At 36.0% G+C, this 12,203-nt stretch overlaps 1 long non-coding RNA gene across 3 annotated transcripts; it reads left to right on the top strand.

Moving 5' to 3' along the window:
* The first annotated feature begins 2,281 nt into the window (after positions 1-2,281).
* On the top strand, positions 2,282-8,570 carry LOC103886851. Of its 3 annotated transcripts, XR_650686.3 has the most exons (4): positions 2,282-4,252; positions 4,718-4,776; positions 7,273-7,358; positions 8,186-8,570. It is a non-coding gene; the product is annotated as an uncharacterized LOC103886851 (long non-coding RNA). The 3 variants fall into 3 exon arrangements; XR_001905595.3 differs by lacking the exon at positions 7,273-7,358; XR_001905594.3 differs by lacking the exons at positions 2,282-4,252; positions 7,273-7,358 and having other exon boundaries at positions 4,262-4,776.
* Positions 8,571-12,203: the final 3,633 nt, after the last annotated feature.

Here is a 12,203-nt window from a genome sequence, read left to right as displayed (position 1 = left end):
AGAAATGCTAATCAAAACCACAATGAGATACCATCTCACTCCAGTTAGAATGGCAATCATTAAAAAGTCAGGAAACAACAGGTGCTGGAGAAGATGTGGAGAAATAGGAATACTTTTACACTGTTGGTGGGATTGTAAACTCGTTCAACCATTGTGGAAAATAGTGTGGCGATTCCTCAAGGATCTAGAACTAGAAATACCATTTGACCCAGCCATCCCATTACTGGGTATATACCCAAAGGATTATAAATGATACTGCTATAAAGACACATGTACACGTATGTTTATTGTAGCACTATTCACAATAGCAAAGACTTGGAACCAACCCAAATATCCATCAATGATAGACTGGATTAAGAAAATGTGGCACATATACACCATGGAATACTATGCAGCCATAAAAAAGGATGAGTTTGTGTCCTTTGTAGGGACATTGATGCAGCTGGAAACCATCATTCTCAGCAAACTATTGCAAGAACAGAAAACCAAACACTGCATGTTCTAACTCATAGTTGGGAATTGAACAATGAGAACACTTGGACACAGGAAGGGGAACATCACTCACCAGTGCCTGTTGTGGGGTGGGGAGAGGGGGGAGGGATAGCACTGGGAGAAATACCTAATGTAAATGACGAGTTAATGGGTGCAGCACACCAACATGGCACATGTACACCTATGTAACAAACCTGCATGTTGTGCACATGTACCCTAGAGCATAAAGTATAATAAATAAATAAATAAATAAACATACAAACAAACATATCTTGCATCATTGGGGGAAAAAAAAGGCCCCCCTAATACCATCACCTGGGGGCTAGTATTACAACATGTACATTTTGGCTGGAGTGGTGCTGGGGAACAGTGTGTATTTCGACCACAGGAGCTATATCCTACAGAGATGTCATATTCCAGTTCAGGTAAGAATGAACAGGGATCATCAGATTAGTTGAAAAAAAGTATAAATATCCCTGATAGATAAAAGCTTCTAATGAAAGTGGAAGCCAAAATGTCATAGGTTGAGGAATGGAAAGTGAGGAGTTGAAGGCAGTGAATGGAAACTACTCTCTCAAGCAGGCTGGTTGCTAAGTAGAGGACAATCACCAGAGAAAAGTAGAGGAAAATGTTCATTTAAAAAATGTATCTTCTAACTGTTGCTCAAAAGAGATGAACTTTTTCATATACACAAAGCAAAATGCTACCAATTTTGTGTTATTACCGAACTTAAACCATTTAACATAGCTCTAAGACTTGTTAGGCTTCCTATAATTTGTTTTCCTACCCTTGTTATGAAAACCAGGAAATCTACAATCATTGTGCATACTATTTGGCTCTTATTTTCAGGTATAGTATCAAGTTTGGATACAAGAATCAGAGACATTAAAAGAAGAGAAACAAAAGCACATAGTTTTTTCAGTCAGCTGAGGTTCTCACTGAATGATGAAATAAAGCACATAAAGAAATGAGAGTGCCTGTTCTCTTTTATTTATTGTTTCAAAATGGGTTGAAAGCCTGATCAATTGAGCCTTCAAATCAGCAAAAGGCCCAGAGTAATAAAGTGAACTCAAATAGGACAAAATCTCCCAGTTCGTTGAGTTCCCGTAAGCCGCACCATGATTGGTTAAGGTGGTTCTCCATCCTAAAGGTCAGCAAAGTCTTGCTGTCATTGCCTTACTGCAGCTACGAAGCACAAAGATTCTGATAATCAGTGTTTTTATCTTTGTTAGTAAAATCATGGGCTGAATTCTGCACCCAGTGTTGACCTGATGTTTGTAATTGTGTAAGTTGATGAGCTAAGAAATTTGTCAAGGTATTATTTCTCACCTTTTAGCAATTGTAATTCATTGGTCACCTTGTTGAGTGTGCCATACCCTGATCCTACAGCAAAAAACTATTTAATATAATTAGTCAAACATTCTTTGATCATTTGAGTTAAAATAAGGGAAGTGATCTAACAGGTTTTAAACACTGTTTTCAGTAAAATTGATCAAATTAGCATCTAAATTATGTTTTTCTTTGATTTTCATTAGTTAAATCATTTAATATACATTATTATAATGGCCTTTGGTATTTCTATTTTATTTTATTGATCATTACTTTTTTTGAGAGAGGGTTTCACTCTGTCACCCAGGCTGTAGTACAGTAGCACCATCATGGCTCGCTGCAGCTTTAACCTTTTGAGCTCAGGTGATCCTCCCACCTCAGCCTCCTGAGTAGTTGGAACTACAGGCACATGCCATCACACCTGTCTTTTTTTTTTTTTTTTTTTTTTTTTATAGTGATGGGGTTTTGCCATGTTGTCCAGGATGGTTTTGAATTCCTAGGCTCAAGCAATCCTCCTAATCCTCCCAAAGTGCTGGGATTACAGAGATATCTGTATTTTCATGGCTTGCATATTTTTTTGTTAATAATATGGAATGAAGCTATAGCATACAAATTCTCTACACTTTTACTTGTCTCTTTCCTAACCCCTATTTATATTATTGGTGCCACAATTGACATATACTTAATATGGTGTAAGAATCAACCAAATAGTGTAACTGTAGTTATATTTTTTAAAAATTTTATATTCAGGGATGCTATAGTTATTTTCAGTGCTTTTGTCTTTTAACCTTTCTATTGTCCTTAAAAGTGATTTATATTCACCATTTCAGTATTAGAGTATTCTAAATTTGACTATATATTTACCTTCACCAGCATGTTTTATACTTTCATATGTTTTCATATTACTAAATAGTATCATTTAATTTCAGCGTGAAGAACTCCCTTTACTATTTCTTGTAAAACAGGTCCTGTGATGTCAGACTCCCTCAACTTTTGTTTGCCTGGGAAGGTCTTTTATCTCTCCTTCATTGCTGAAGGACAACTTTGCTGGATAAAGTATTCTTGATGAGAAGTTTTCTTTGTTTGCTTGTTTGTTTTTTGCTTTCAGATCTTGGAATATATCATCTCACTCTCTCTTAGGATTCAAGGTTTCTTTGGAGAAATCTACTGATAAATTTATGGATGTTTCCTTGTATGTGGCATGTTGTTTTTCATTTGCTGCTTTCAAAATTCTCTGTCTTTGACTTTTGACAATTTGATTAATTGCCTCATTGAAGTTCCCTTGGGATTAAATCTGTTTGAGAACATTTGAGCTACATGGATCTGAATATTCATGTCATTACCAAGATTTAGGAAATTTTTAGCCATTATTTCTTTAAATACATTTTCTGATTCTCGCTCTTTTCTCTTTCTTGGTTACTTCTAAGGCACATACTGGTTTACTTGATGATATCCTGTAAGTCCTGTAGGCTTTCTTTACTCTTTTTTATTCTTATATTAGTTTCTCCTCTGAATAATTTCAAAAGATCTGTCTTTGAGGTCACAGTTTCTTTCTTCTGCTTAACTATTGATGCTCTTTATTGCATTTTTTTTTTGTTTCAGTCATTGTGTTCTTCAGTTTCAGAATTTCTGTTTGATTCATTTTTATGATTTCTATGTCTTTGAGCTTCTCAGTCTGTTGCTGTTTTGCCTTATTGATTTCATTTAGCCATCTATCTGTGTTCTTCTGCATCTTGCTAAGACTTCTTGAAATAGTTATTTTTAATTCTTTCTCAGGTAATTCATAGATTTCCATTATTACTTCTAGGACACTTACTGGAAAATTATTTTTTTGGGTAGCATAATATTTCCTTCCTCTTTTTTGTTTGTCACTAATTGCCTTTCATTTATTTCTGTGCATTTGAGAGAACAATCACCTCTTGCAGCCTTTTTGAACTAGATTCAGTTGTCAAAGTCTTTCACCAGTGGGTGGCTATGAGATCATCAGCTGCTGGGGTGCAGAATCTCTGCCTTGAGGTAAGGTGCAGCAACATGAGGTGCAGCAACATGATCTCCATGTAGCTCCATCAGTTAAGGTCAATGTCTGTGAAGACTGCAGGGATCCTTGGCAGGAAAGGCTGTAGGTACCTGCAATGGCTTTAGTGGGTAGGGATGTTGGGGTCCTCAGTGGTGAGGGCTGCTGGGATCCTTTTCTCTTTCCACCCTATGTGGGGAAGTTCTAACCAAGGGGATTCTTTGTGACATCAGATCTGGTGTGCACATGTAGATCACCCACAAAGGTAGGGTCTGAGGCCCTGAGGGGATAGCATACTGCAGTGGTATGGGCCCAGGGATGACAGACTGAGCAGAGAGACCTGGTTACTGGGGGAAAGGCTCAGTGGCAGTGTGGTCCTGGTGATGATGGGTTATAATCATAACTCAGCCTCAGGGGGTAAGGTAGATGGCCTCAGTGGCAGCATAATCACAGCTGGGACTTAGACCCTGGGGCACAGGGGACAGAGAAGCCCTGGATGTAGCATCTGTATATAAAATAGTTACTTGGGACTTTTATTGGTTATTATATACTCAAAGTGTTCTTATAAAATATTGTTTTCAATGGTTCTTATACCAGTTGTCTTAAAAGTGTTTAAATATTGTTATGTCATGTGAAATTTTGATGATTTGATTTTGATTTTTAGCCTAGTTATCTTTAATACCACCTTTAAAATATGATGAAGTGAAATACGCACGTGTGTGTGTATACAGTCACATGTTGCTTAGCAATGGGGATATATTATGAGAAATGTGTTCTTAGGTGATTTTGTCATAGTGTGAACACAACAGAATGTACTTCACAAACCTAGATTATATAGCCTACCACACACCTAGGATGAATGATATAGCCTATTGTTTCTAGGTTACCAACCTGGATAGCATGTTACTGTACTAAATGCTGTAGGCAGTGGTAACACAAAGGTAAGTATTTGTGTATCTAAACATAGAAAAAGTACAGTAAAAATATATTATAAAAGATAAAAAAGATATACCTGCATAGGGAACTTACCATGAATGGATCTTGCAGGACTGGAAATTGCTCTGGGTAAATTAGTGAGTGAGTGGTGAGCAAATGTGAAGTCTAGGACATTACTGTACACTACTCTAGCTTTTATAAACACTGTACACTTAGCTTACATTAAATTTATTTAAAAAAACTTTCTTCAATAATAAACTAAACTTCACTTACTCTAACTTTTTACTTTTATACTTTTCACTTTTTTTAAATTTTGGGGGTATTTTATAATAATAAATTATGCTTAGCTGAAAACACAAACAACTGTACAAAGATATTTCCTTCTTTATATCCTTATTCTAAAAGATTTTTAATTTCCAAATTAATATTTTTAATTTTCTAAACTGTTTTGTTCAAAAATAAAAGCCAAACACACATATCAGCTAGGCCTACACAGGGCCAGGATTATCAATATCATTTTCTTCCCCCTCCATATTACATCTTGTCCCACTGGCAGATCTTCAGGTAGGATAACAAGCATGGAGGTGCCATCTCCTAGGATGACAATGCCTTCTTCTGAATACCTCCTGAAGGACCTGCCTGAGGCTGTTTTTCAGTTACCATTTTTTGTTTCATAAATAAAAGGGAAATATTCTAAAATAATGATGAAAAGTATTGTAAGTATAAAAATCAGTAACATAGTCACTTACTATCATTATCAAGTATTATGTATTGTACATGATTGTGAGTGCTGAACTTTTTTGTACATCTAGAATGGCAGTACGTTTGTTTACACCAGCATCAGCACAGACATTGAGTAACGTGTTGTGCTGGCTATGCATGGCTCTGAGTAATATGTTATGATGGCTATGATGTCACCAGGTGACAGGAATTTTTCAGCTCCACTATAATCTATGAGACCACTGTCCTGTATGCAGTCTGTCATTGACTGAAATATTGTTATGTGGCACATGGCTGTGTGTATATAAGTGTGTACATATACACACATACTTAAACATATATGCACTGGATATAAATACATATGTGAATGTGAACACATGCACTTACATACCTACACATATATGTATGTATGCATACATGTGTACACATACACATTATACACCTATATGCTATTATAAAATTCATGTGTGGGTTTTCCCTTATATTTTAACAATGGAAATGTATAAATTTTAAAATGATAAAATGTAAAGAGAAATAAAATGACTGACTTAGAGGTAATTATTATTTTGGACAATAATTCTTTCTTTTTATGACATCTAACATTAAAATAATTCAAATCCATCTTGAGATGGTACATAGTTTATGTATGTGGCTAACATATTATCTGTTCCTCCTGAAAGAAGGATAAAGGAATATCTGTATAAATTGATATTAATGTCATAATGGACTGCATTGAAGAGAAGGGAGAATTAGCAATTCTGAATTTTATTGTTATGAAGATGTTACTCTTTTAAGCCCCTTATGATTACACTTTAGCGTTGAATTTTGTAACAGTTTTGATCAAAATAGTGGTAATGACTACACCTATAAAACTATTGTCCACATTTTTTGATGAGTTTCAACAAAAATTGTTTGTTCATAGATACACATATGGACAATCATCAATGGGATTTCAGTAGAGACATGATTTTCTCTCTCTCTCTCTCTTTCTGTCTCTCGTGTGTGTGTGTGAATGTGTGTGTGTGTGTGTGTGTGCGCGTTTTAATCCATTAGAAGATTTAGTCTGGTTGGCCTGACATAAGGGTGATAGGTTTCTATCTCTTAGTCTAATTAACACCTTTAATCTTTTTTAATGGTTAGGCAGTCTCTCTTTGGTTTTGAGGCATGCTAGAGATAAAAGCATAGGAGGCTGGAGGTTAATCCTTCCTGTACATTATTTCTTAATTTCTGCCACAAAGATTCCCTTTCCATGGTGGCTATTTATTCAGAAACCCTGACAATATGATTTGAGTAAAAGACAACAGACAGTTGGCTTAGAACTATCATTCAATACTACTCAGATATTAAATTATAGAGGATGTTATTCATTTAACAAGTGTTAAGTGAACACATCTCCAGTATCTTACATGTCTTTTTTATCATTATGCTTAAGAAATGAATCAAATTAATGCTTTTAGAATTTATATTGGACTGAAGTAGCACCATTCTTAGAAATACTCTAACAAAACGATAATAAAATAATGGAAAACAGCCCCAGACCTAATCAAGTATTTACAAGGAAATACTAGCTTATTGGTTATGACTCATTTTTATCACTAATATGAAGACAATTAAATATCCTATGGTACATAACAAAAAACACAATAACTAAAATTTGACATTCATTAAGAGATTTGACTTTTCTTCTTAGAATTAGGATTTTTAATATGTTAATATATCTTCTGTGAGATAAATGTTTTGATCATTTCCTCCCTCGAAATATTTTACAATTTTCTTTTTAGAATTTTGGAAAAAACTCACAAACACTTTGTGGAAATGGGCTATCCTTTAGAAGCTTCCATTTGAATTTTAAGCAAACAATAAATTTGTAAGTATTTTGAGACGAAATTGAGCCCCTTCAATAGATTTTTATGACTTAGGATTGTAGCTCAGACAAATACATAAGACCATCTTTAACCAATTTTGCTTTAATTGAGCCGATATGCTATATCTCCAGAATTGTAGTTGAGGAGAAACTTTTCAAAATAAACTTGTTTCTTTTCTTTAAAAAAAAAGGGAATTAAAATATTAATATTGTCAATTTGAAAATGACTATTAAAATAAATATTCCTGCCTTATACACACATGTACATTCTACAGAACTTTGAATAACTTTAGGTAGAAAAATTCAGAGGTCAAAAAAGTGCTAATCAAACATTTTAAAATGAGACAAATTCCTTAGGGAAAATACAAATATAGGTAAATTATAAAATAAAACGTTTTCGGAATTCTTTGTTTTTCAGAATCCTTGTTAAAATATATGTGTGGAACACACTTGCAAAGAAAATATCATAATCAGCTATGCCTTTACTTCCTGTTATAGGCAAGGCTCTCATTCTGCATATAAAGTTGTACAATGTAAAAGTATATTAATCTAAAAGAGATTTATTTTCTTCTCAAAATATTCCTTTCAGAGGTCAGTGAGGAAAACAAAGAATAAAGAATAATAAAAGTCTAATGAATGAGGCTGAATATTATTTCTTTGATTTTTCATAAACCTAACTTTCCCAGTAGAAATCAATGATTATTATTCATTTTCCCTTTCTTTATATACTGTTCTGACTATGTAAGTTTTATGTGCTCATTGTATAAAATCTGTTATGTACAAAATGCATTTGTTCACCCTTCATCCTCTTCTGTCATTCTTCTTATTAGCTACTTGCCTTGGCCTGCAGAAGAAGAGCTCGACTCAATTTCTTTATCCAAGGAATGAAGATGAAATTGCCTGAAATCGTGTGTGTGAAAACAAAATGTAATGTTTGTAAAGTTCCGAGGACACAGATTGAACTCAGCAAATGTTAAGATCTCCCTATTTTAGAGGTTTCCTGTGCTATATGTAGCATCACACTACATTCTTTGTCTACTTATGTCAGTTATATTGACCGGAATACAATAGGATTGCTTTTGGAAATCAGAAAACTATGATACTATTAAGTACTGTATTACCTTTCCCAATGAATACTCTGTCTTTGCTCTTCTCTCTTCTTTCATTTTCTTATTGTTATTTTAAATCTCTGAATTAAATGCTTTATTATTTTTTTCCAACTACTTTTCCTTTTTGTTTATAATCAGTGGCTTCTAGAAACTACAGTAAATTCATCTGCAATAAAAAGCACATCACATTGTTACAGTTCTACACAGAGATTAGACAGCACCAGTTGGATGCATTTAGTGATGTGGTCCAACTCCATCACTGGAACAAACCCCTGCCCCCATTCCTTGTTGTCCTGTCAGGAGCCACAAGACTGTGCCCCAACTTGATTTTCTTTTAGATGTGTTCTTTTGAGCTGGTTTCATGGGCCTGAGACCAGTACAGTGACACAAAAAAGGGTCCATTCTTGGAGTTTAGTGCTCTGTCCTCCAATCTTGAAATTCTTCAGGATTTTGTCTTCGAATTTATATTTTGTGTCATTCGATGTCAATGTCACTGACAATGGAGCATGAGTTAGGGGCTTGAAACCTGCGTCACGTGCATCTTTGGGATGGCTTCCCTGGCCAGCCCCCAGTTCCTTGCTTTCTGCTCCCTGGTACCCGAAGCCCCAGCCAGCATCCTCACTTTTTCCCCTGCCCCAAGACTGCTGATGCCCTCTGTGTGGGGTGGCCACGGGGTTGAGATTCTCATTTCTCCATCCCCACTTTGACTTCCTCTTGGGGCCAGGACAGGACACCCACTGGGTTGGAGTCAGTAGCATATGCTCAACTGTGTCCCAGGGCAAGGACCAGCCTAGGCATGCTGCTGCCATTTCCCTGGGTCCTGGAATACCCCCAGGGGCCAGGAACTTACTGTGTCCAGGCATGGAGGTTTCCATCTTTGAGAGGGACACCTGCCCACTCTGTGTTGGGTGGTGAGCATGGCAAAGGGAGATTCCCTTCCCAGCTTCAGCCAGGTCCAGTGCATCTGTCAGGTGGCAGCCAGGAAGGGTTCATAGCAGTGGTTGGCCACATGTGTGCCAAGTTTCAGGTGGAGTCCCTAGGTGCCTGTGAGTATCTGCACTATTTTGGCAAGTATTTCCATGTCAAGAGAGTGCCACCTTAAACAGCAAGTAAAATGTACCATGATAGATCAAGTGAAAGACTGCACAAAAATGAATGTTTATATTTTAGTACCTTGAATGGCACTTTAATCCTGCTTTTTGAACAAGGAGTCCTCTGTTTTTATTTGTTACTCAGCCCCCCAAATGATATATTAGGTGCTTTCTGCTCCCTTGTTCTCTGAATCTCCTGAATTGACTACCTAAGACTATTTTCACTTTCTCTTGTTTTCCTCTCTTTCAACTCAACTGATTACTTTGAACCCCATCCAGATGGAGTTGGCCTGATAAACATAATGGCCAGCCATGTTTTCCTGGGATTTCCGGAGTGAGTCCCAGACTTGTGTCTTCACATGCCTTTATGATGCTTGCATGTTTGTTTCCTAAGGAGCAGTGTTTTGAGTCAAATGGTAAATGCCAAATTTTACAGTAATAGTGCTAAGAGGTTTCTACAATGATATTCAAAATATTCCCACATATTTCTAATATTGGCCCTACTATGCTGTTCCTAAAGATTTGAAATTTATTATTTTACTAATTTAACCAATATTTGTTGATTTTGCACTAAACACCATGCACTCTTGCTAAGTACTTGGAATACATTCATTCATTAAATAGATATTTATTTAATATTTACTAGATGCTGGCTTCTATTTTAGAAGCTAAGGATATTGTGGTAAAGGAGAGAATCAATTTCTCTACTCTTGTGAATACTTATATTTTAGTTGGAAGAGGAGTGATAGACAATAAACAAATAATATCCAATTTTTGTAAAGTTTAGCAATATTTAGAGGTTTTTGAAATTATTTAAAGTTTTAAATTAATTTTATAGAATTAAAATATTTTTAATTAATATTAATATAAAATTAATTCTAGTAATTAACTAATAATATAGAATTTAAATAAATATGCTTTATAGAATGATGTACACACACATACACACAAAGCACTTTGTCCTTTTTTTTTTTTTTTTTTTTTTTTTTTAAACGGGGTTTTGCTCTGTAGCCCAGGCTGGAGTGCAGTGGCCGGTTCTCAGCTCACTGCAAGCTCCGCCTCCCGGGTTTACGCCATTCTCCTGCCTCAGCCTTCCGGAGTAGCTGGGACTACAGGCGCCCGCCACCGCGCCCGGCTAGTTTTTTGTATTTTTTAGTAGAGACGGGGTTTCACCGTGTTCGCCAGGATGGTCGCGATCTCCTGACCTCGTGATCCGCCCGTCTCTGCCTCCCAAAGTGCTGGGATTACAGGCTTGAGCCACCGCGCCCGGCCAGCACTTTGTCCTTTTAGTTACTAGAAAATGTGCACTGATTCTTCCAGCACAAAGAATTGTTTTCCCTATGGATTGATTTTTCCAGCATGTGGAAATATGGATTGATTTTTCCAGCATATGGAAATATGGATTGATTTTTTCCAGCATAGGGAATTGTTTCTTCTAGCATAGGGAATTATTTTCTTCTGTGTATCCTATTTTCTTCTGTGTATCCTATTATAAACAGCCAATGGAAATTAAATGACAAATATAATCAGGAATTCCCAAATGCCTAATGTACATAGCTTAGGAAAAAGTAAAGACCTTTCCATCAAATAGTTCAAGATGTAACTAATAACCTAAGAAAATATACACAAGGACCAAGGTAGGGGTAGAGAAACAGAACTGCCATTGGGTTTCAAATGAAGTGACATGGCCAGTGGAAGACAGAGTGAGGAGGTGGTCTTGGAAATTTGTCCTGTGATGTCTGGGAGTTGACAGTTACAATGAATGCAGGGAATATTCTGGTTAAAGGAATGACATGAAGAGAATGGGAGTGACTAGCCTGGGTAAAGGGAATGTCAATAACTGTAAGGGAAACCAACACACTTAGGAAGTTAATGAAAAAATCCTAACTCTACTAGGCAAAAGATTCTAGACATTAAGTTTAGGTCATATAAGACACTGAAAGTTTTCAGGAGACATGATTAGAAATCAGGCTTTCTAAAATTTAACATAGCAGTAGTCTATTTGGTGGCTTTGCTTACATAGAAATAAAGGTGAGGAAATCAATTACAGTGCTACTGAAACTATGCAGTTGTAAAATGGCAAAAGTTTGAATTAGGATAAGGGCATTGGGTTAGATATGAAACATGGATTGACACAATTTGGGATAGGTGATATTGGAGAGAGAAGGATGAAAAATGACTTAGCTTTCTGCCCTAAGTGATGAGAAGAACAATGAAAACTTTCACAGGATTGAAAATAGGTGATAAATTGAAAATAAAGAATAAACTAAAAAGCAATAAGTCCCTCTTAACCAATACTGTTAAAAGTTGGGGACCAACATTCTCCTCTTCACTAGCTTCATGACTATGTCAATTTGATACTTGACAATAAGGCTGACAGTCCATTTGCCCTAAGAAGCTGAATAGCATCCACTGTCATTGCAAATAACACCATTTCCTCAGTGAAGGTTGAACTAAATTACTTTAACAAGGCTAAATTAAAAATCAAACATGTTGATGCATTTAATGTGAGGCACAGAGGACACAAAAGGTCATCAAAAATGAGTGGCAATATTGATTGTCATAAACAACCCTTCATGGAGTAAAACAGGTTCAGTGCTGACCCTTGAAATGCAGTTAGCCTATTCCCAGTATATTTACACATAGTT

Source organism: Papio anubis, chromosome 8, assembly GCF_008728515.1.
Source record: "Papio anubis isolate 15944 chromosome 8, Panubis1.0, whole genome shotgun sequence".
Taxonomy (NCBI): Eukaryota; Metazoa; Chordata; class Mammalia; order Primates; family Cercopithecidae; genus Papio; species Papio anubis.
Note: the sequence above shows the minus strand (reverse complement) of the source record. Positions and strands in the feature narration are given on the sequence as shown.